This window comes from Strix uralensis, chromosome 3 (genome assembly GCF_047716275.1).
Source record: "Strix uralensis isolate ZFMK-TIS-50842 chromosome 3, bStrUra1, whole genome shotgun sequence".
NCBI classification, from domain to species: domain Eukaryota; kingdom Metazoa; phylum Chordata; class Aves; order Strigiformes; family Strigidae; genus Strix; species Strix uralensis.
In genome coordinates this window covers 62352803-62378037 of record NC_133974.1, presented here as the reverse complement: position 1 = coordinate 62378037, position 25235 = coordinate 62352803, and the positions used below count along the sequence as shown (strand labels likewise).

Below are 25235 nucleotides of genomic sequence, written 5' to 3'. Positions count from 1 at the left end.
ATTTTAAACATACCTCTAGCAAGAGCTCCTATCTAACTCTGAAAAGTCAAGCCAATAAATACATTCTTAAAAACTACATCTTGGGGTGTCTTTCTATAGAAGGTTCTCATCTGCAAATTTTGCAAAAACCACATCTCAATTTCATTATTAATTGGTCTCCAGTAACTTGAAGGACAGACAGAAATTGAGATCTCAAAGTGAAAGTGGGAGAGTGAGATCTCTCAAGCCACATGGCTGGCTTCCTCCCAGCATTTCAGGGGAACATGTTATTCCTCTGTTCACTTTACCTGTATCAGAACTTGGGTGCAGGAGAGAGAAAGTCTGGCTGCAACAAGATACAAACATATTTTATACATAGAAAGAGTCTCTTTTCTATTTCTTGAGTTCACATCAATATTGTTAGATCTTTCACAGGAAAAATCACAACCAGGTTTGTAAATAATAATTTGTAACAAGCCACAGTGTTGGTAAGGCTTATAAGCTACTTAATATTAACAGTTGAATTTTGATCTTTTCTACATCTAATGAAATCAATGGTATTAACAGACATATTGATATGAGATGATTTCACTTCATGCTGACAGCTTTTCAGAAACCAATTACAATAAAGTGCATATTAAGATGGAAACCTTTTTTTAGAAAATATTATATTTAGAATAAAGTGACATTGTAGATACATTTGATTTATTCTGCAAATCTGTTTAGTTTCACCACATGAGTGCCAGTGACAAATGCTGCTTCTCTTATTTAACTTAGTACAGTGATTACATTTAGTTTTACCCTGAAGTCTGAATTCAAACTTCTGAAAAAGCAAAGATTTAGAAGACTGACTCAGAGGTAAATAAAGATTACGCTAAGAGCTCAGACAGCACCTCATTGGTGGCACTGTGAATGACACAGGCTGGTTCTAAAACAAATCAAACAATGGTAAAACGGATGCGGAATACAGAACAAAAAGAAAGGGACAGGCCTGTTATTCATTTTATAAAACACTAGTGTCTTGCTGATACAAAAGCACAACAGCTGCCAAGCTCCTTTGGAAGAACAAATGTTGAGCGACTCTCTAACCTCTAGCTGCTTTGTTTGTTTCATCTTCTGTGAGAACATCAGGTCCAAAGGCCTGGACAGCTTAGGGTTTTAGTCTTGAAAGCAGCAGTGGCCCAGATTTACCTCTACATTTAGCTTCGTTTTGCATCGTGCTGCTATTAAAGAGTGGCCCTGATACCAGCCCTGTCAGCCACTCAAAGATCACCCAAGAAAAGCCTGTCTTGGTAGAGATCCTGTAAAGCAGCTCCTGCTCCCTCTCACTCTCCCTCTGCATTGTCCACACAGAGAATGACTCAGGCTCTTGACGATTCAGTTCTAACCTTTCAATGGCCATTAGCAAGATGTACTTCACCTTTCATCCAGACTGCAGGCTAAGCCCAGTCCTCTGCATCTGGCATGCTTTCTAGGAGATGTCCTAAAAATCCCAGCAGCAAATAGAATAACAGGTTGTTTACGCCCCTATGCTGGTTTTGGCTGGGGTAGGGTTAATTTTCTTTGTAGTAGCTAGTATGGGGCTACGTTTTGGATTTGTGCTGAAAACAGGGTTGATAACACAGAGATGCTTTCATGATTGCTGAGCAGTGCTTACACAGAGTCAAGGCCTTTTCTGCTCCTCACCCCACCCCACCAGCGAGGATGCTGGGGGTGCACAAGGATTTGGGAGGGGACACAGCTGGGACAGCTGACCCCAACTGACCAAAGGGATATTCCATACCATATGGTGTCAGGCTCAGGGAAGAAGAAGGAAGGGGGGGACATTTGGAGTGATGGCGTTTGTCTTCCCAAGTAACCGTTATGTGTGACAGAGCCTGGCTTTCCTGGGGATGGCTGAGCTCCTGCCTGCTGATGGGAAGTGCTGAATGAATTCCTTGTTTTGCTTTGCTTGCTGGCTTTTGCTTTACCTATTAAACTGTCTTTGTCTTGACCCATGGGTTTTCTCACTTATACTCTTCTGATTCTCTTCCCCGTCCCACCAGGGAGGAGTAAGTGAGTGGCTGTGTGGCGCAGAGTTGCTGGCTGGTGTTGAACCATGACAGCCCCTTAGCATGAAGAAAGGACAGACCCACCAGCAACTGCCACTGATAGATATCTCAGGTGACTGTAGCCTCAGTAGAGTCTGCATAGAGCCATGGGGCTGGGACAGAAAAAGGGAGTCAGAGGGAAAGACCTGGGTGACACCTGCAAAAGTATGGGTGGTAGGTAAGGAGGCACAAGAGTGGCTGCCGCCCATTTAAGAAGAGAATACTAGAGCCAGAAGAATAAATTCATGCAGGAAAGGTTTGCAGATGTGATGCAAAATGGGTAATGATAAAAGAAACATCAGTCTGGGATGCAGTGTGACATCTGCTTCTTCCTTACATTACACTGGCTACCCAAGCCAAGGCTGCCAGAGTGGCTGGAAGGGATTCTCCTTTATCACCTTTCTATATGGGCAAAGGTTGCTCAGATACTCAAGGAAAAGCTGTCATAAAAGAAACTTAAGCAAAAGGATAAAAGCAGCTTTCACAAAAGTTTGTTGTGAGTAACCACTAGACTTGCATTCACCAAGCAAAGAATGAAGTGTTTTTCCTAATCAAGTCAGGAGGTCAAACAAATCAACAAAGAAATGGTGGATTCACTCTGTGATACAAAGGTAAGGCATAGGTAAATTAGCACAGACAAACTGTAATTTAGCACAGGTGGACAAGGACCCTTCTCTTCTACCAGTACATCAGGCTATCACTGCTGATCAGACAGAAATATAGTGCATTTACGCTGCTAGCATTACCCATGTCTGACTTTGCCAGCCTAGAGAAAGGAAGGGAGGCAGGTGACCTGGGGACTCAAGAGTAGCTGCAGAGCACAGAGCAACTTGAACAGCCTGGACACCTCCACAGAGAGGTATGGCAGATAAGAGGAGTGACTCAGAGTCCTTTTGAAGCTAGGAACCATCTACACAACTAATACCCAGTTAGCCTTTGGAAGCTAAGCAAATGACAAAATGGGTGGGATAGGATTTGATGGGATTTGAGCCCAGTTGACTCACTGATTATCCCAGCTACAAGAGATGTGTCAACTGCAAGAGCCTATTACAGACGGCACACTCCTGTTTTAACAGCAGCTGAGGCAAGAGCTGCTATTTAGACAACGGCTCTAATGCTAGGCAGCCCAGGAAAATCTGGAACATGTGTGTGCAAGAGCACAGATTCAGTGTAAGGAATTGACTTCAGAGCATCTTCTAGTGGCTCCAACTAACTTCTGGTTCCACAAACTATAAACTACTTATTTCTTTCTTTTACCTATGAGGCCTCCATCTTAATACCCCTCTTTCCTCCCTAATGACTAGCATCACCTTAACTGTACTGCTGTCAACTAACTTTTTTTCAGAGATGGTCTAACTATTAAAAATCTAATTAATCTCAGCAAATGTTCTCAACTTTAAAGCTTGTTCTCAAGCTTTAAAGCTGGGGCTTCTATTTTAGGTACCTGAAAGCTTACCTATCTTTTTCAACTATTTTGGTACTACAAAAGCGATTACTTCTACCTACAACTTAAGTCTTTTGAATACATATGTAGTCATTTGAATTATACTGAGATCTTACGCTTAATTTTATATGTATTCTAGCAGCAAAGATAGGAAGCAAACTAAATACTAGAATTGTATTTCTTTAATATTGTTTTATTCCAGATATATTTCAGTGTCCCTTACCAGTTATAATCTTTGTTGTTTGCATAATTTTTTCTCATTTACTGTTTGAAAAATGACTGAAACTTAATTATGTGAAATGTACATGCTATTTCCCTGCAGTTTAATTTCATGTAAAACTTTCTGAAAAGTAGAGTTCTTGTGTTTCAGCAAAGAATTAAACATCACTGCAGCAAAAAGTAGTGTGTGACAGAAACTGATTTATATTTCCACAGCATTTCCTATCTTACTATTTCAGCTGATTAGGAAATTTATTTCCCATTAGTACTTGATTTACAATTTAAGTGACTAAATTTCAAATTTTAACAAAAGGAAAAATTTTGCCATCAAGGAAAGTTTCTTTTACCTTTGATAAACCTAGAGTCCTAGAAATGAAAGGGGTACGTGAGAGACTGTTTACTCATAAAATATTTATCATAATCAAGAATGCAAATGATAAAGTAATGAGAACTGATAACATAACTGAGTAAACAAATCAATATTAAGTTGTATTTAACACACCTATATTTTTCTCCTGATGTACAATATATACATATCAATGTTATCTATGTATAGAGGTTGTCAGCTGGTACAATCTGTTCTATTCCAAAGGTAGAAATATGCAACTTTTTAGGCCCAAAGAGATTAATCATTCTGGCAGAGATAATACAGTAATAGCCAAACAGAAGGTAGAATAGCCACAAGAAGCAGAAAAAATAATCTCAAATTACATTTTTATTTAGCAGTTTAACAAGCAGCCCCCTCTGTTTACCTAGCATGCCTATGGGACTACCTTATGATATACATCTCTATCCTCACACTCATTCCTCAAAAAATGACCTGATTGAACAGATTAAAAAAGAAAAGCAAGCAAGCAAAAGACATCTTCTATATTCATGATTATGGGGTATTTTAAGTCTACTTTAATTGACAATAGGTGAGAAGAAAGCATGTGAAATGTGGTTTTAAAAATCTTCATAACCTCAACTGGGATTTTAAAGTCATGCTAGCAAAAGCCAAGCATAGGAAATTGCATGCTTATTTAAAACATTAAAGCTTTGAAATTTCAGCTGAAACAAACCCTTTGGGTTCAAATTCCATTTAATTGTGCCTCTTTTAGACTGTAAAGGGATAAGCTTAGGGACTAATCACGTCCTTTTAACCTCCTGGTTGCCAGTCAGATTATGGAAGCAGGCCAAATCGTGCAAGCAGTTTCACAGCATAAAAAGGAAAAGGCAAGCTGCACATGGGTCAGGCAATGCAAAGGCATGAGGGTGTGCAAGTGGCAGCAGCAGGCAGAAGGTCCATTGCAGAGATTAAAAACTGAGGTTCCTTGGACATTGGTAGACCATGCAGCTGTATCAAATGGTCTGTATTTGCTTTACAATAGTACCATCTTAAATAGCAAAATCCTTGTACCCGTAAGTGGAAAAGAAAGGCTTGGTATTAAGGACATGTCAACATCTTTTGGGAAATTTGGAAGTCCAACAGTGATCCATTTATTTAAAAAATCTAATGGCGGTGGTTTTCAAATCTACACTGTGCTGGTCCAAGCAAGACCACAGGGGTCCAGCACTTACTTCTGCAGAATCTGTGAAAGAACTAAACATGGCACATCAGAACTTTCTTAAAAAAACTAAAATTTTTACTGCTTTAAGGAATCCAGGGGGTCCACAAATTGTGAAGGACAGAAATCTACTGATTTGGAGTGGATCTAAAGGATGGACTGAACACACATGGGGAACAAAAGAGAAACAGCTAATTGTTCTACTATAAAAAGTTGGATACTGAAACAAACTAAGAAGGGAAAATCAATTTTTAAAAAACAAATGCAGGCTTTAATGAGAGTTATGAGATCTCATTTTTATACTGTGTCACACTGGGGTACCTTTACATGGTATAAAGGAGCATAGCTCCCTTTTATCAAAGTGACTTTTATGCAACTTTCAGGTCTGGCAAGTAGTTGAAGGAGCCACACGGAATCCACATTGAATATATCAAATCTCCGTTTGGACTCACATTCATCCCATTTCATTAGCAAGCCTAGGCCATGGCATTCCCTGTCCTGACCTTTATGACTGTCCATTGCCTTGTGTTAAAGCAGGACTCTCACAGCTAGGAAAGTCCAAGTATGACTGTGAGTAACCCAACTTCCCAGTCTAGCCTTCCTCAAACTGTTAGACTAAGGGTCTGCATAGTGACTCAGCTGAAAGGCTATGAAATTACCCCAATTCACAAAAATTACAACAAAAAATCTTTAACCCTCTACTATTATTTGGAAAGGGGGGGGGGGGGGGGGGGGGCGGGGGGGAACACTCAAAAACCCCCACAACCCACTGAACTAGTTTTATATAATTATACTTCATTACTATTAAGTGAACGACTCAACAAGGAATAGAACTTAGTTACAAAGCTACAACTGATCAATACCCAAACTTTCACAGCTAATCAGTTTGTGTCCACAGTAATGCAAGTCTCTCCTTCCTTTAGAATGCACATCTAAGTGAGCTCAAAGAGTGCAATTTTGGTTTTCAAACTAAATTTTGGGACATACTGTCTAAGACAGCTGACTCAGCAGGTCAGAGCCCTGGTTCATATATACAGGGTGGATATAGGATCATATATATGATCATTGCATAATCCAAACTAAGTGGAAGCTCAGGAGGTCTCTAGTCCAACTTCCTGCTCACAGCAGGGCCAGCTGCATGGTCAGACCAGGTTGCCTAGGGTTGTGTCCAGCCTGGTCTGCAAACACCCCCAGGACAGAGCTGGCACAGCTTCCCTGGGCAGCCTGCGCCACTGCCCCACTGCCCCAGGGGGAGAAAGTTCCTCCCCATAGCCAGTCTGCACCTCTCTTGTTGCAGCCTGTGTCTGTTGCCTCATGTTCTAACACCATGTGGCACTGTAAATAGCCTGGCTGTCTTCTTGATCCCTCCCCATAGGTACTGGGGGCCTGTTGTCAGGTCCTCCCAGAGCCGTCTTCTCCAGGGCTGAACCAGCCCCACTTGCTTGTCTGTTCACAGGACAAGAGCTTCAGCCCCCAACCTCCCTGGGGGCCCCACGCTGAACTTGCTCCAGTCTGCGAATGCCTTTCTTCACATTTTACTAATGTGAAATTTCTTTTTGGAAAACATCTGGGGTTTTACTTGATTCTAAACTAACTTGAAACAATTAACCAATAACTATGGAATTTGAACTAAAAATTAAAAACTCAGAAATACTGATAAACATAATTGCAAGCTAAGTGAGGATGCCCGTTACCCAGGTTTGGGGAATGCCATGACTGCATTATTTAAATCACACCAAACAAAAATCCCTTTTGAATGCCTTCATCACTTACAGTATCTGCCATATACATTAATTATTTCAACTATTATGCCAAGGTCAAAAGTAAGGTGAACACCCAGCAGTACTGCACAAAGATGAATGCCTGAGCTGCTTATCCTCTTTACTATTATTTCTTCTTCAACCTGATCCTTTCAGTGGGTCATATATTGTAATTCTGTGCAAAATCAGCAACATTCAATATTGGCAGCATTACACAGAGCTCGTTAGCCACTCACAAAAGCACAGAGCACACATCAAAGAGAGAAAGAGGGAATCTGAGTTTCTATACTTTGCTTTCAAGACACTGCTCTACGACTTGGCCTAGATTTGGTCACAAGCTTTTGCCTGGCCCAGTTGCACACACTTTTAAATTTGTTCTGTCCTTAACTACATCTACAGGCATACTGCAGTAAATCATGTGTGAGTCTACAGAAGTTCATGGATTTTACCAATGTAAACCTCATGTAACATGAGGTTGGCACCAGGTCTCATATGTCTAGAACAGCTTCCCTGTCATCATACACTGAACCAAACATGTTCTCAGGCCACAAAGCACCTGTCTCATGCAGCGTAAACCCACCTGCCCCACCATCGTCACATGTTATGTCCCGAATTCCCAGCTGTCCTGCTCTCTGTGGCTGTACCAGTTTAGCTCAAGACCTAGATGACAGACACAAGCTCTCATGCACTGGATGTATTTGTTTGTGGAACACCTACTTCAATCTCTGTATTCACTGTATTAAATTATCAATAAATTGAGAGCTGTAACTTGTTTTCAGAAGTGTGCACCAATAACTTCTTTACTTATGTACAGAAATTTTCATCTCTTATGCACAGATATATCACGTCCTGTTCCAAAATATATTACAGAGCTACAACGGAAAGCAAGAAGGAGCTAAAAAAAGACTGTGGAAACAAACATGGGAAGAAGCTTTATAAGATTTGAAGAAAAGGTGTTTAAAAGGTGAATGACTAATAAAATTTTTTCATTTTCTTCCTAGAAGAAAAAATTAGAATATGCATACAGGAAAATAAAAGCTGGATATACTAGACTTTACTTTTGCTTTTATTTGCTTGCATTCTCCAGTTTGTCTGAGTTTTTCTACTAAAAAACAGCTAGGGTTTTTTTAGCCTAAATTGAGTAAGGTGATAACTGTCCTTTATGACTAAAGTGACAAAATCTGTTTCTAAGCTATTTTTGCACTTTAGTTTGCGTAAATCCATTTTCTAGTGAAAATCAGTACTACAAATGGAAGCAGATATTGGCTATTTAGCCAAATATTCATAATTACTTTAGACACATTTTTCCATTCACATTATTAGTGTTCATATTCAATAATTAGAAAAGATCCTGGGTTATCTATGTTTACAGGTGAAATAAGTAGACTATTTTAAATCTTTTATGCCATGCAATCAATCTGCTTTCACTATAAACAGAAAGTAAAGCTTTTTATTGAAAATAATCACTTTATGAGCACAATCTAATTTAAAATGTGTAAAAGAAGCATGTGGAGCTTTATGCATTTATTCTAGTTTGTGTTTTTTCCAGTTTTTATCTTTTAGACATTACAAAGAATAAAAAGGAGCTTCTTTTAGAAGTAAGAAAGTGAAAACTGTGAGATAATACTAAAGCCCAGCAACCCTAGAACTGAAATCCAAAATGCACAAAACTAATGGGAATTCTGAAGCAAGCTCACACAATACAGATCAGAGTATTGATCAGCTATCAACCACAAGTCATGAAACAAATTTTGTAAAGGTCTCTAGATGTTTTTTGCCTCAGCCTTCACTGGCAAGCGCTCCAGCCACAGCACCCAAGACGCAGAACACAAAGGCTGGGACTGGGAGAATGAAGAACCTCCCACTGTAGAAGAAGACCAGGTTTGAGACCATCTAAGGAACCTGAAGGTGCACAAGTCCATGGGACCTGATGAGATGCATTTGAGGGTCCTGAGGGAACTGGCAGATGAAGTGACTAAGCCACTATCCGTCATATTTGAGAAGTTGTGGCAGTCCAGTGAAGTTCCCGCTGACTAGAAAAGGGGAAACATAACCCCCATTTTTAAAAAGGAAGTAAAGAGGACCTGGGGGACAACAGGCCAGTCAGTCTCACCTCTGTACCTGGCAAGATAATGGAGTGAATCCTCCTGGAAACTATGCTAGGGGACATGGAAAATAAGGACGTGATTGGTGACAGCCAGCATGGCTTCACTAAGGGCAAATCGTGCCTGACAAATCTGGTGGCCTTCTACAATGGGGTTACAGCACTGGTGGATAAGGGAAGAGCAACTGACATCATCCACCTGGACTTGTGCAAAGCATCTGACACTGTCCCACATGACGTTCCTTGTCTCTAAATTGGAGAGACATGGATTTTACAGGTGGACCACTTGATGGATAAGGAATTGGCTGGGTGGTTGCACTCAAAGAGTTGTGGTCATCAGATCGATGTCCAAGTGGAGAGGAGTGATGAGTGGCATTCCTCAGGGTCAGTGTTGGGACTGGCGCTGTTTAACATCTTTGTCGGTGACATGGACAGTGGGACTCAGTGCACCCTCAGCAAGTTTGCCAACAACACCAAGCTGTGTGGTGCGATCGACACGCTGGAGGGAAGGGATGTCACCCAGAGGGACCTTGTCAGGCTTGACAGGCGAACCTCATGAAGTTCAACAAGGCCAAGTGCAAGGTCCTGCACATGGGTCAGGGCAATCCTGCACATGGGTCAGGGCAATTGGAAGGTGTCCCTGCCCATGGCAGGGGGGTTGGAACTAGATGATCTTTAAGGTTCCCTGCAACCCAAACCATTCTATGATTTTATGTTTCTAAAAGACTGAATGTATAAAAGCAGAGTAAAAGGTATGTTCTCTGTCATCTGCTGCAAAGGAAAGGCATGACAAAACACTCCAGGGCTCAGTGTGCCAGATAAATTCAGTTTCCTAATAAAAATCAAACATGAAACAAGATTGAAAATGTTAGGAAGTATCTTCATTTACAAGCACTAGGATTACTGGTTCTTCAGTTCCTATGTACAAAATTTTGAATAAAACAGTGGCAGGCACTTGGTACGGAGGTATATAAGCACAAACAATGCTGGAGTGCTTTGGCTACAGTTTACACTCACATCATCTAGCTTAGCTGGAAATCTGTTACTTGATTTAGTCAGAGGTGAAATCTCCAGCCTCGACACACACTTAATGTAGGCAGTGACCAGCTGTCATCAGACCAAATAAATGTCCTTATCTGCACTACATGCTCAGTTAATCATGTTAATTAGCAGGTTCTAACAACTGTAATTTCCCACTGTAGAGTCCAATGACTGTAAGATCAAACAATAACAGGAACAAAATGAAGTAGGTATGTCAAATAAGTCTTAAGTAATATACATTTTAGATATGAAATCAAAGCTATTTTCTCCACAACTAAGACGTCTGAGCAAAGCTTTCCCTCTGACCTAGAAAATACTTCTTGTTCTATAAAATGTACAAACTCAAAGGAGTAGGAGTTAGCATTCTGTTTACTGTCAGAAACCTAGGACCAATTTTTTAAAAAAGCCTCAAATAATGCAAGAGCCTAACTCTGAAAAGTACTTAGTTACATCTACACTGTGTAGTTGTACTTGAAAATCTCTGTTCATGACAGAGGCACAAAAAGATGTTAAGTGCCCAACTTAGCAGAACTTAAGAACCTAGGACCAAAAAGTAACTGTGAAAGCCACAAACTTAACCTTGCTACCTGTCCATTAACCCTAGCAGCATAGTTTTAAACTACTGGCCAAGACACTTGCCTGGAAAGTGGGGTGTCCTGGGTGCCAGGCCCCTCCACCAGCAGGAGACTTTTTTCCCTGTCATTAGAAAAGTCCATGCAAGGGGTCTTTGGAAGAACTAGAATTTGGGTTCTTCGAGTGCGCTAGCCACAAAGTGAGAGTATTTATATGGCCAACAAGAATAACTGCTTCAGCACAGCTGTGGCCCTATGCTATCGTTATGCTCATCTGGTCTGTCATTGCTTTCTGAAATCTTTGACAACTGTGATCTAAGGAACACTAAAAAAAAAAAATGGGTCAGCACTAGGATGTCTTTTACTGAAGACCTTTGCACAAGTTAACTTACCCTGCCAAGAAGAAAGACCAACCAGCTCCTCCTAAGGTCTCTGTTGCCGTAACCAGCAAGGTCACAGTATCTGAGCTGTCACATTTAAAGACAGTTCCATCATCTCTACACTAACTTCCAGTGATTCAGGGGCGCAGGTGGACTCTCGGGTAGTGACAATGTCATTATATTCATCCACAGGGGCAGAAAAATCAGTGTATGAGGTTTAGGTTATTCTATGTTGGCAAACCAATTAGGCCATAATTATATCATAGCTATTATTAGGACATTAATAATGGAATGAAAATATTCTTGGGTCTCAGAAATGACACAAAAAATAAGTAAACTGGTTAGTGTGATGCTATTCCCAATATGTCAACAATAGTTTCAAATGCTAGATACAAAAAAGTGACAGTGAAGCACTATTTCATAGAAAATGGAAAACATAGTTCAAAAATACTTTTGGTATCCCACATAGTCAAGCTTTTTTGCCCATTAATAGAGATGGATGTCACAGAAATAATTATTAAATTAACAGTAAAACTCAACCGTGTCTTCAACTTCAGACTAGAGTGATCTAGCCAGACATCCACATGGGGGCATCAGTAGAACCTGTAAGCATCCACACTGCTACTCAGCTTGTCGACTGGTAAATGCAAGTTACAGAGTACATATAAGAGCAGCAGTTTCAAAACACAAATTAGTATTTCACATGTATAAAACAATAGAAATGGCAATATGAAGGCCATTATGTAAATTATCCCTCACAAGCAATTTCTTCTGTACTTTTTAATCAACTTCATTATCACTTGCATTATAATAACCACTCTGTGCTTTAACACCCAAAACTAAGGATACTGCAAACAGGAAGAACCCATAGGCAGCTAAGTAACCTATGAGTAGTGAGATGCTAAGAGAAAGACATGTTGAAACAACTGTGGGTTACATTTATGGAATTGTATCTTAAACTTTGGTAGCAGAATTCACTTATACAGATACATGATTTGCTTAGTAAATCCCTTTTTCTTTTACCATGAACAATCTGTGAACACCATTGGGGGTTAAAACCAAACAATTCCTTGGCGGTACATAAATTAAGGACAGTTAAATAGAGCAGAACTGCTACCTCCTTGCTTCTACTTGCTTCCAGAATGCCCAAGTGTTGTTCATGCAGGGGACTTCACATCTACTACAAAACTTTATTTTGTAACCCTTAAAAGGTTGGCCTCCCTCACCTCAGACATCTACACTCCATCCTGTTGCTCTACATTTCAGATATACACTGCTTTTCCAGTGACCAAGGCCTCTGAAAGATAGCAGAGTTGCTGTTACTTCATTGTGCATCTATGAATCAGCACATACCTGTCCTGCTATTTTGCAGAAAACCAGCTCCATCCAGTTGTTCCAGTTAGACTGAGTCCCTAATAGACAGTCTGTGCAACAGTAGGCTGCCAGATCTGAGAAAAATGAGAATATTCCTAATACAAGAGGAATGATAAATGGCACTACTAGCTAAAGCGTGGTGCCCTAGTTAAAGACCTACTAACGGATGCACTGCAGATAGCATGCTAGCTTATCCAGTGTGTTGTGCAATTTCAATGCCCTCCATTCACAAAGTCTATACATCTGTGTTTTAACATACTTGAGCTACCCTGTGTAATTTAAAACATGATCTCAGCTGACCCATATGATCAGGACAGATGTTAACACTGACTGATACTAGGTAACATTTTAATTTTAGCTGAAGATGTCAACTTTTATTAGCATGTATTATAGGTTGCAGTTGATTCACAAACAACTTGCAGTTTGGTTTTTTTAGCTCCTTGAGTTCCTTACTTATATTGCTATTACCACATTATTTTATGCTATTAATATTTTACATACTTTTCTTTAGCCTGCATAAGTCACTGTTAGTTACAAAGATAAATATCAGTTTATTTTAATGAATATCCTCCCAACTTACACAAGGCCAGCATAATGTTCAGAATCAAGCACTTACAAGGCACGTTTAAACTAAAATGAATGCAAGACCAAAGTTATTCAAGGCACCTTGTTAAAAGCTTTTGGTTGACCTGTGATGCAAATATAGACAGCATAAACAACTAAGAGATTATATCAATAAGGAATTAAACGTCAAGAAGACAGAAAATACAGAGTCAAGTTTTTGCAGTTAGTGTAAAATTTACATTTATGTCTCATGACTTTAGGGTCTTCTCAGCTCGTCACAGAGCATTTGTAGGTATCAATCAGTCTGTTATGCCTAAACCTTTAGCCCAATTTCTGAACGCATTGCTGAGGAGAAAAGAAAGTAAAGGTCAGTAAAACTCAGCAGACTACCATGTACCAACAGATACAGTATAGGTTACTTTTTTTTTTTTTTTTAAGAAACTACTGCAAAATTACCAGCTCTGTGTAAGAAAAGCAGGATGAAGAAATGGTGAGAGGGAGATAAATAGAAAATGTACTTACAGGTTGAGCAGCAGGAAGCTGCCAGCAGTCCACCATAAAGTTTTCAGTTCAGAGTGTAAGGGAAAGAGTGAAATACAATGTCACCAATTAATTATTTTTTCAGTAGAACGCTAGCAATGTGTTACCAAATTACTTGAAATAAATTTATTTAGACAGCTAAAGCAACAAGCAAAAACAAAACGAAAATTATCCATGCATAATTGAAGGTATTCACTAAAATTCATAGAAAATACATAGAGTACTTTTTAGCAAATGTTTATTTATGATTCTTCTTTTCTCACAGTTGTGTTTAAAGGTCACTGTTCAATGCTTGTTCCTCCTGGTGGAAAGACAGCAGCAATGCCAATGTAAGTGTGGAGTACGAGGCAACGAGCATTAAAACACAACAGACGTTATGGCACAGTTGGGACTATCCAGATTAGTGCAGTTAACACCAACCAGAGCGTGTCTGAAGTGTAACCAGTCTCTGGTTTTGTGAGATACTGTGCTAACGGGTCAATTCTGAAGACGGGTACTAAGTTAGCTCTTTCACTTCCTTGTGGAAGCTTTGAGGGCTTTGATTCTGCAGAAAATGCACTTCCTAGAAAACCATGGGTAAAATAAATGGGTTGGACAGCTCCATCAGTATATACATCCATATGAGCTCAAGTTCATTATGGGACTAAAATGTGAATAAAGTAATTACTACTTGTTCAAGGCAATGGAAGTACTGCAGCAATGCCACAGTAAGCCAGATACATGAGAAAGTAAAAGGACAACTGTTATTTTTAGCAAAAATGTGCCCAAGAATTAGCAGAACAAATATTAGAAGGAAAAAGTTCTGTACAACATGAACTGAGCTTGACATTTGAAATAGTGGCTGACAGACCTGCAAACACTGAGGACCACCCAGAGTGAAAAAAGAGGCAGAGGAGCATGCAGAGAGATGAACCAGATCATGCAACTATGTGCAAACAGCCTGGAACATCAGAGATAGAATGTAATTTAACCAATGCAAATGCCAAAGAAATGAAGATAACAAATGAGAACACGCTAGGAGGCAAGGAAAAATCAAATCAACAAAGAGACCTACGCAAGCAATGAAAAAACATGACAGATGAGAAGTAAACCAAAAGGGAAGGTAAAAGAAGCATCTGATTATGAGAACTGTTTGATTTGTAGGAAATGTGTAGGGTCTGTGGGAGTTAACTAGTCAGATACACTTGCAGCTGCTGGCAGATTTGGAAGCTGATCACATCCTCCAGGTTCAGCTGGAGGATAAGATTTTACAGAACAAGAACCTCCTTTTCCTTTCACATCACACTTGTTTTTCCTCTATAGAAAGGATCAACCATCACCTGTCCAGAGTGGCTGAAATGACCACTTCACAGGTGCTTCATTTAGGTTTCTTTACTCTTCAGTTTCTTTATCCTAGAGCATTGCTAAAACACTAACAAGAAACAAGAAAATTTGCTACAGAAGTCATGGACTGCTCTATGCTCATTCAGTATAGCCAATGAACACAGCCACCACCGGACAGAGGATTACACAATACTCTGGGTGGTTCATAAGCACCTAAGCCTCAGACACTTATGCCAGCTGGCTCCCTTGGAAATATGCCTGCATTGCCCTGGCACACGCATGCGGCTTCTCACGCTGCCTTGACATCCCAGGGTGTGTTCTAAGTGAGGCACATCCCAACTGAGAGCGTTCCCAATTCCAGCCAACTCTGATGCTTCTGCTTTTCAAATAGCTGTGAATTTGAGAAAAGGTTTAACACAAGCCTTCTGCAATTCTTCACGGCTGAGTTGCTGAGTGGGTGAAAGAATGGGTCTGAATAGAGGGCACTTGCAACATCCCTGCTGTAGCCCTCGAAAGCTAAATTCAGAAGAGAAAGATCCAAAAATAAGATGCCTACTACATAATTAGAAATTTCTGTACTATCAGAAAATAGGATAGGTTATGCTGGTATTTTTGCTGTTGTTGTTCTTGTTGGCAAATCTCTATTTGTCGTAAGGTTTTATTCAGGATCTCTGAAGGACTTCTGGTGAGCTGCAGACTGCAACCATGAATATTGCCAGCATTTCAGACTGGCTGAAAGCTGTGTTTACATTTTTCACTTGGACAGTCCACCTCCATACAGTTCCAAGTCACATTTTACAAGCCACAGAGAGATGCTTGTATAGTAGACCTCTATTACATGCTTACTAATACCATGTGGCAGCCTTTCTGTGCCACTTATACAGAAGGAGCCTTCCATATACCTCGGAATAGTCAGTGACAATACTGAACCTGATGGTTTCCTAAGGGCTGTTACTACATGTCTTTGCCATAACAGAAGCACAACATTCAGCTCATCGCTGCCATGCATGCTGAAAGCAGGGACAAGGTATTAGGATCTTAGTGCTCGATATTTGTCTGCTTTATTTAAGCTGACTTAAATCTGCAAACAGAAACCCAGCTGTGCACTCTTCCTAACTTTGCAGTTCATAATCCATATGTAGATCCACAAGTCTAGACTGAAAACTCCACATCTGAGAAGCAAAAAAATGACCCATTTTACAGGAAGCTTGTGTGTGCACATTATATGGAGCCAGGGCAGAACTTCAGCGGATTGTGAAACAAGAAAAACCCAGATGAGTCAGCCTGCTTTGGGACCAGCGGGACAGATTCCTAAATAATCCCTAAATTAGCCTGGAAGGAATTATTGCTTCTCCAGCTCATAGGTCTTAACAAACAAGACTCCTTTGCCTGCAGTCTACATGCAGAACCTTTCTTGATAAAATATTCTCACACTAAAATCATTACAGAAATGTCTGTAAAGAGTGCTAGTGTTAATGGCATCATCATCCCCTGGTGCCATAAATATCATGCCATGTGATCTTGCTCACAGAGGATCAGCATATGTAATGAGATTGTAATTTTCTTTCCATCTGAGGCATGATATAGATCATGTAAGTCTTAAAGCAGGACCATGGTATCACCTAAACTGCTTTAAGAACTGCTGGGACATTCATGTCACTCCAAAAGCCTCCTGTGAGCTCAGAGGTGGCCAAAAGTTGAGGTACCAATGTGCCATCTTTTTCTAGCTTGGAAACTCGCAATCCATGCACGATGCAGCACCCTACTCCTCCCCTACTCTATTCTACTGTTGTTATACTCATGAATAAGCACAGTGACACCTGTCCTTGGTAGCTGTGACACAGTCCTAATTGCATTACACTACGATGTAGTACTTGTTCCAAAAAAGCATTGCTGAAGAAGCTTGATGAAGTGCAGTACAGCCAACAGAATATTTCTATGAAACCTTCAATTTCCCAGCACTTTCTGATTATCTTCTGATTTGAGCTGTGTGACCCAGATGAGCACTAACACTGATTTTTGAATTTAATTACAGACACTCTGGCTTGGAGAGCTGTGACATACTGAAATTCAATTGAACTGGGCTTGCCCTGGCCTCCTCCTAACAAACACTGTGCTGATTAATCCAATCCTCTTCTGAACTTCTGCAGTGCAGGCTACATTATCTGTTCCCATTCCTCCACAATGAATGCTATCCACCATTTGCATTCCTGATTCACCATAAGCCCCACATCAGCTTCTTTATACTTTGTTGAAACAGTTATCACAGAAACGTATTGCTTTAAAAAGAACAGGGGTGTTAAGAACAAGACAAAGTGCACATAGGACCTCAACATGGGTTTTGGGGAGAGACAGATTTAGATTTGTATAGCTGCAACAGGCATATATTCTTCAGAACATCTTTATTCATCTATGTCTTTATTCCTATCCTTTCCTCTTGACAGAACATGTGGTTGTATTAGAGGTCAGTTTTTAAGAACTTTTATTTCACCAATAATTTAAGTACATTACATCCACCCAGTGTCAACTCTTGAAGACTGATGTTAGCCATGGAATACTATCAAATACTTGTTTACACTACTGGCATATGGAAGGGGTAAGGAAGAGATGATGCTCCAAGACAAGCAGTCCTAAACCCACATTTCTTACCTATCAAATCATAACCAGACTCCAGCAGACCAGATCCTACTCTTAGTCAATATCACAATAAGGTCATGTTCCAGGATGTTCAAATATAGCTATAAAAATTATGTCATCAAGAGATTATCACCAGTAGAATTTAAAACACTTTAAAAATTTTAATATCCATTTCCTCTTCATGGAACAACTAAAGCATAAGAAAGCTTAGGGAAAAATTTTAAAGAGCGATTCAGAACCTCTTTCAGAAGTTACCTGGGAATCTTCATTCAGAATAGAAATTGAGTTTCCAAATTACTTAGAAGTTTTTGACACTTTTACCCTTAGGGTCTGAACCTGCAACTGAGCATTAGAACTTCCCAGTTTCCATCTGTTAACTGGGCCATGGCTCTTTTGCTCTCACCTTGGAACACCAAATTCCTATTTACTAATCACCAAGTAATTGTTATAACTGTTTCCCTAGACAGCTGTTCCTTCCTCATTTCTGCCTTATTCTCCACATACATTACCCTTATAAAGAACTGAGTTTTAAGACTTTCAGGCAAGGTTTCAACAGATGAATTCACATCTTGATGTCTGTAGATCTGTAGGGCTTTACTGTCTAGCGGTCTTTGTTAATGGGAAGAGGAGGAAAAGCAGTTCAAACAAGAATACACAGGCCATATTGTTCACTTCCCTAGTGTGTTTGTTTAATGGGTGATGTCTGTCATTATTTTGGGACAAAATATCTGTATTTTCCACTCTTTATTTCAGTAGTCCAGTCTGCTTGGGGTTTTGAGTTGTACACAAAAAGCAGATTTAAAATACATTAAATGATGCCCAAATTAAGTAATTCCTGCTTTAAATTACAGTAGGCTTTATACAGCAGGAAAATATAGGATGTGTGTTTGTGTGTATAAAAAAACCCCTGTTAATTCAGAAGGCATTAGCAAAGTTACTATGAAGGATTTACCAGTCTTTTGCCAAAAGGACCTTTCTAATTATGAAGTCTTTCAATTTTGCTTTTTTAATGTGTTTCCTTGTAGTTCACAGCCCACCTGTGAACTTCTGAAGAGTTCTCCTGTAGAAAATTACAGGGGAGGAGAAAAAAGAATAATATATCTTAAACGTACATAGAAAACATTATTTATGATAAAACATTACTATGACATATGGGCAACAGCAATAGTTTTTTCAAAAGCTCTCTGTCAGTTTAGTATTTAACCTGGGGACTTAGCATCAATATTATTAACATACTTAGTAACAAGAATGCTGAAATATACGTAAATTCAAAATCGTGCATCTTTCTATTGTTGCACTGTGAGAGACGACTTGTAAAAACAGGCCTGCGAGAAACACGGACTGAGAAAAACAGCCTAAGAAAGAGATAAAAGTTAGTATGGGGAGTGGAGGCCCTCTGAGCTAAGGAATGCCTCAAACACTCGCAAGATGGAACTATAGTCACGGGGTGGATGGTGGGGAGGTGGAAGCTGATAAGGCTGCCCAAATAACACAGGATGCAGCTGGAGGAGGGAGCCCTGTGGAGACAGTACACCTCTGCTCTGGTGCACCTGGTCAAATTTCAAGGGCCATCCATCTGGTGAATGAACTTTGCTTCATTATCCACGAAATGCATATTAAAGTTAACACCCCTCAATATGCTAACAAAGACTGACAAGATCATGCTAATTACACCATCCCATGAAACACCTTACCCCTCCCCATACATGGGATACGTAGGTATGTGGGTCAACCTAGTGGACGGACCCAAGGAAAGGGTGTATAAATTGAGGGGGAAGGGGATCTGGAGAGTGAAGTGAAACAAAGCAGACTGATGCCTCCTGGAACCCTCGCTGGTGGGACTGATGCAGAAACCCAGACCAGTGATCTCTATTCCCTCTATCTCCCTCCTTTCCTTTTTTCCATTTTTCTTCACTACCATTAAGAAATGCAAGGCATACTGTGTTGCTTGCCACAACTCATTATATACTTAGCCAATTATCGTGTGTCCAATTAGTACATTGTGGGAAGTTAATAAATGTTTGGACTTTGAGACTTGTCTTACCGTTGTCCGCTCTGTTGGGGATTTACAAATCTGAGTCACTTGTCTCCCTCATCTGAGTGGGACGTAACATGCACAAATGATTATACAAGGGCTACATTACTGAATATATCACACATTCAAAACTGATTGGTTTACACAAACAGAAAAGTAAACATATTAACAGAATAAACAAATTATATAAGGATTTATTTTTCCCTATACAGTCTGCCTTGCTGCAACATTAAAGCTGGCCCCTAGACACAGTCTTCTTCATAGGGATCTCTTCATATTTTACATTTAATATTCAACTGCTCAGTAAACATTAATTGTGTTCTTTCTCTACACAAAATTAAAAAGAAACTCATGCTTTGTACCATGTCAACTAGAGCACTTTAACATTCAGATTAACTTCTACAAATATAAACTCTTGCCAATTAGGTGAAAATGCTTCTTCTTCGAATGTTTTTTAAATACTCTCTCTTCAATGCTGCTCTTAAAGTCAAACTAAAATCTAGGGAGAAAACACATAGTTTTTACCAATGGCAAAGACAGCGCCAGATATTTTTTTTTAAATACGAGACTGGAAAAGATGTCTGGTTTGTTACTTTACAATCAAAACCCCTTTACCATCTCTTTCAATAAATCTATAGCCCCCAGTTTAAAAGTGAAGTATTTGTTCCACCCTCCCACTGGGATCGCTTTACCCCAATGTTCAGAAATATTCTTCTCACTTCCAGCTCCATTTTATTCTTGGGTTATGATCACGTTATGCTTACTTGCTTTTGTGCCACATATTCTGAGACAGTTGAAAACAACTATATTTTTCGAGTTAGCTGCACCTCTGCTGTTGAAACAACCCATTGCTATTTCTCTCTCTAATGAAATAATCTGTTACGGTACCTTCAGAATTCCCAGTAGTATTAAGCAGGACAGATTCATCACTTACATTCTCAGAGCACTTGTTTGATCCACCAATACGTTTAAATGTATGCTAAACTTTAAGAATATGAATACTGAAGCTGACCTTGACAGCATTACAAGCGTGCTTCACTTTTTTTAAGCTAAAATGCTCTGTGCATTAATGGCTTGAAGCAATATGCTCCACAAGTTGTGGACTAAGGCCAAGGGAGCAGGAGATCAGGATGTGAGGTAGCCAGTACAAAGAACAAGCACAAGAGCAGATGTAGTGCATCAAGAAAGGATAACTTAGGGTAAAACATTTTGCTGTTCATTTTTAACAGAGTAATACTTATTTCTTTAAGATCATACCTATTAACACTACTTTAACAATCTGTACCATATTCACAGATGATGCACATGATGAATTAGAAATCAGAAAAAAGTACTCTACCTGTATCAGTGATTGAGGGTTTCTTTTTGTAAAGTAGCTAAAATGTTTCAAACCAAGCTATTTTTAAGCTTAAATCTATTACAATAAATAAATGTAAAAATATTTGCGAAACATCATCACATATTACAGACTGAAAAATGCCCTACTCTACAGTGCAGACCTGAAGTATTATACTCTATGTGCTCACTCATGCAATAGAAAGCAAATATATTCAAGTATCATGCTATCTCTTCCTTCTCCTGCTTTCCTAGATTCTGAACCTAGGCTTTCCTCTTCCTAAAATAATCACAGTAATGGGATCAAGAGGTGGGCTGCAACCTTTGGTGCCATCAACCGCTGTGAGGAAACATGGAAACTGAACTGAAGTTCTAACAAACAAATGCAGGATCAAACACTCAGTGTTGCAAGGTGGTGGATGCTTCCCAGTTGCACAAACTGGGGTTAGGTCCTAACACCTTCCTGTTCCTGCAGTTCTTTCCTGAGCTGTAATCCTGCTGAAGTTTTTATGCAAAAGATTCACACAGAGATGCTGAAGAGCTCGTATAAGTAAGTGCTGTTGGATCAAGGTGGTACTTTCAAATGGACTGCAGGCTTTAAGACTTCTACAGGTTTGGCACTGTTACTGTCTTTCGACTTATTAGCTGTTTCAGAAGAATCTGCAGTTTACTTTTCTACTGATAAGTGACTTTAATCCATATAAAGGCATTTATGCAAATCCCTGTTATTGATCCTGCAACATACAGTTGAAGAAGGGCCACATTTCTCATAGTTTTTTTCCCTTTGCTTTCTTCTGGGTTGTTTGAGGTTTTGATTATTCATTTTTTTCCCATGCTGCTCCGTGTTTTCCTCATTGTCACCTCAACTGATTTTCTTTAACTCTTCAAAACTAACATGTTTGACAGCTGTGAAGAAAATAATAAAAAAATTTTAAAACCCCAAATAAACCCACCCAAACAGTATATATTCCTGTCTTCAGCAAATGCTAAAGGACTTGAAGTCTTTTTCTAATCATAAATGGCTGATTTAGTGACATATTCCTTAGAGAATATGCAACATTTTATATTCCAGACTATCAGTTATTAATAACATGATGAAAGCATATATATCCACTGTATAAAAAAACTTCTAAAATCTGGCTTCAAAACAATTATCCAGTTATAACAGTAGTAACTTCCCAACTTTACTGCGGAGAGAATCTTGACGATTTCCCTAAACTTTATTTGTAAAAACCATTCTGGTGAATTGTGGCAGTGGAGCACCTAACCTGGCAACTTCCCTCTGTCTAGTAACACATGCAAGAAGCCCTGTGTTGCCAGTTGCAAGGTGTACCAACCACAGAAAACAAATTTCTCCCTAATTACCTTTTATTATAACAAAAAGATACTTTGTTTTAATTTTCATTATTATTGCCAAAATACTGTCAGGAAATATTTAATCTTTTGAAGACTACAAAGATTTTGATTTCAAGTATGAAATGTGAAGTCTTGTTTCCTTTGATTAGTTTTTTCATTTGTCAAATGCAATCCAGTTCTCACATGGGTGAAAACACCCTCATTTATTTTACTCATTGATTTGTACACCTTCACCTTGTCTTCCATTATATGTCCCTTACCTGAGGTTGAACCCTTTCAATCTAGTTTAAAGAATTTTGTCTTTTATGAGAACGGTTCTTATAAAAATTCTCCCACTGCCACTCTACATTCCTGTCTGTCATGGTCTTCTATAGCCTTCTCATCATATTCCACTCCCAGCTGGCATCCATCAGTATGAATAGAGAGTAGCTGAAGATATACATGTCAAAGTGTAAACTCTATGGGGCAGACATGCTGAACATGATTCCTTGTTGTCTTCCAAGCTATGCAGGAGTTCACACCTATGCACAGGACATTGTGTACAGCACTACCACTTGAACGTGGAAGTGCATCCCTTCCCACTTGGCATACCCTCAAATAATTTAAATTTTGAATAATTTTTAATCAACAGGTGATTTTTAAGTATTTTCTGCTGCTAGAAAGATTCCAGAAATTAAAACAAATGCTCAGTATAAAGTTTGCTTTAACACTAATGAATGAAATCCTTTGACAATATATACAGCAAAACTTTTGTTTCAGTTCTAGTCATTGGACAAAAGTGGCCTCACTGGAACATCCTGATGGACACTCACAATATTATGAGATCAGATTTTGTACTATACTCCTCAGGGGAACATTATTGAAACAAACATAAACTTGCTGCCAGTGAGATTTAGATGGACTGTTTGTATTAAGCATAAACACAGATGTTTTCTTGAGTTACTGCCTGAACCCAGGCACCCCAGATTAACAGAAATTAAATTCTCCTATCATCATACACAAAATACAGATAAAGAACCTACTGTGTATTCCCATAAACCAAATATCATATACTTAAGAGAGTATCTGTTGCATAACAGTGAATTCAATTATTTTGTTTCAACAGTGAATTTAATTATTTTGTTTATCTGTGAACATTTATGCAAAGATATGTATCTCTGCATTTGCATCTTGACATGACTAATGAAAGTACAGTGTTTTGTCTGCAACTAATTCGTTTTCACTTAACAGGGCAATGACTGATTAATTTCATTTTCTGGTGTGGAGGACATCCTGTAACACAGTCAATGTTGCTTCAGAACCTTTGAACTTAATTATCTCCAAATAGAAGGCAGAGTAATAGACACGATTTTTCTCTCTTTTTCCTTATCTTTGAAATTACCTGCTGTGTATCAGAAGATTTTTCAAAGATTTATGGTTAAGCAAATGCTACTCTTATGGGTGCCCAATTCTCAGCAAGAACTTTGCATTAGTAAGGCAAGTAAAACTTGATCTGGAAATGTCTGTTAGGATTATGCTTAGTATAATTTATTTAAACCAAATTAGAAAAAAAATTCATCTACCATCATAGGCCTAGTCCTACTTTTCTAAGTGCATATGAAATTAAGATTGGCTTTTATGGAAGTTTTGAATGTGCAAGGAATACAAAATTATATTAAAGCGTATTAAGTTGCACCTCTAACACAAAATAGGATTATGAATACCAAATAACTACACTGTGGTCCCAAGACACTGGTGATGAGATCTCTTGAATTTTGAGAACACAAGTTTATAAACATGCCCTCTCAATGTAGAACAAAGTTAGGTATTTTAGTACAATTTCTAATAATTTCAAACAGCATTCAAAGACTTCTCACATTGTTGCCAAAGAGTTTATCCATTCCATGTTTACAGAATGGAATCTTGAATTCTGAGACACTATTGAAAAATTATAAATCAGGTATGATCGCTGAGTCACAGGAAACAAGATGGCTGTGACACTACTGGGTGAAATCCTAATTATTAACATCAGTTGCAAAATTTGCATGGACTTAAACAAGGATAGACCTTCACTTGTGAATTAGCTTATTTTGTGGATATTCTGAAGCATTTGTTTCACAGACATTATCATAATTTGGAAGCTACACAAATGTGGGCAACACCACACAGGAAATGAAAAGATGTAGCAAGCAAGAATTAAGTTTTTCCAATGGTGCTCGTTTTTCAAAAACAAAAGATAATTATTTCTATAGGGCAGTCAGTAACATATGCGTCAAATCAGCATTCTGGATTTTCAGTTGCCCGTATGCTGGGAAATCTTAGTACCGCTGCAGTGATCTTAAAAATTGAATGATATGGAAAATTGTTTGGACATGAACATAAATAGCTTCTAGCTTTCTTAGCAAAATTTTAACGAAGCAAAACTAGTTCTGGGTCAAACAACAGGGTTTTTCTGTGTGTCATTACCAGACTAAAAATAGTTATTTTGACTAAAAACATCCTTCTGAGAGGAAAAAAGATGTTTTATTTTCAAAACAAAAAATATTTTGGCTGCTTCGACTTTGGTTTTCAATTGTTATTATTTTAAGCCAAAACCACCTGCTGTGGTATGGATGTAGTATGCCCATACAGGGTTTGGTTTTTTTAATCTATACTGCATTTCTGGCAAACATTTAATTAGCAAAAATGCTGTTGTGATATACATGTAGTGTACACTCGATTTTATCTCCATCCTATTTCAAAGTTTTGACAATGATTAAATAAAAAAAGATGATGAAAAGAAACTTTATAGCAGCTCTTTTATATTATTGTCAACACTGAGTCGGAGTGAAATGTTTCGCACGTAAAAGTGATTTTTTTTTTAACCAAAATATTGCATGTACAGAATGAGTCATATTATAAATCACACAACTTCTGTCAAAAGAAAGAAACACTTCGCATAGAACTGACATTCATC

The 25235-nt window shown here is 38.8% G+C and overlaps 1 protein-coding gene across 2 annotated transcripts in view; it reads right to left on the bottom strand.

Moving 5' to 3' along the window:
* TMEM200A (transmembrane protein 200A) overlaps window positions 1-25235 on the bottom strand; it is a 59575-nt gene that overhangs the window by 5990 nt on the left and 28350 nt on the right. The window contains exon 2 of one of the 2 annotated variants that reach the window (XM_074864770.1): window positions 13597-13614. The exons of the other annotated variant lie outside the window; for it this stretch is intronic. The gene's annotated coding sequence lies outside the window, so the exon portion shown is untranslated. The remainder of the gene's footprint in view (window positions 1-13596; window positions 13615-25235) is intronic. 2 annotated transcript variants of the gene reach the window in all.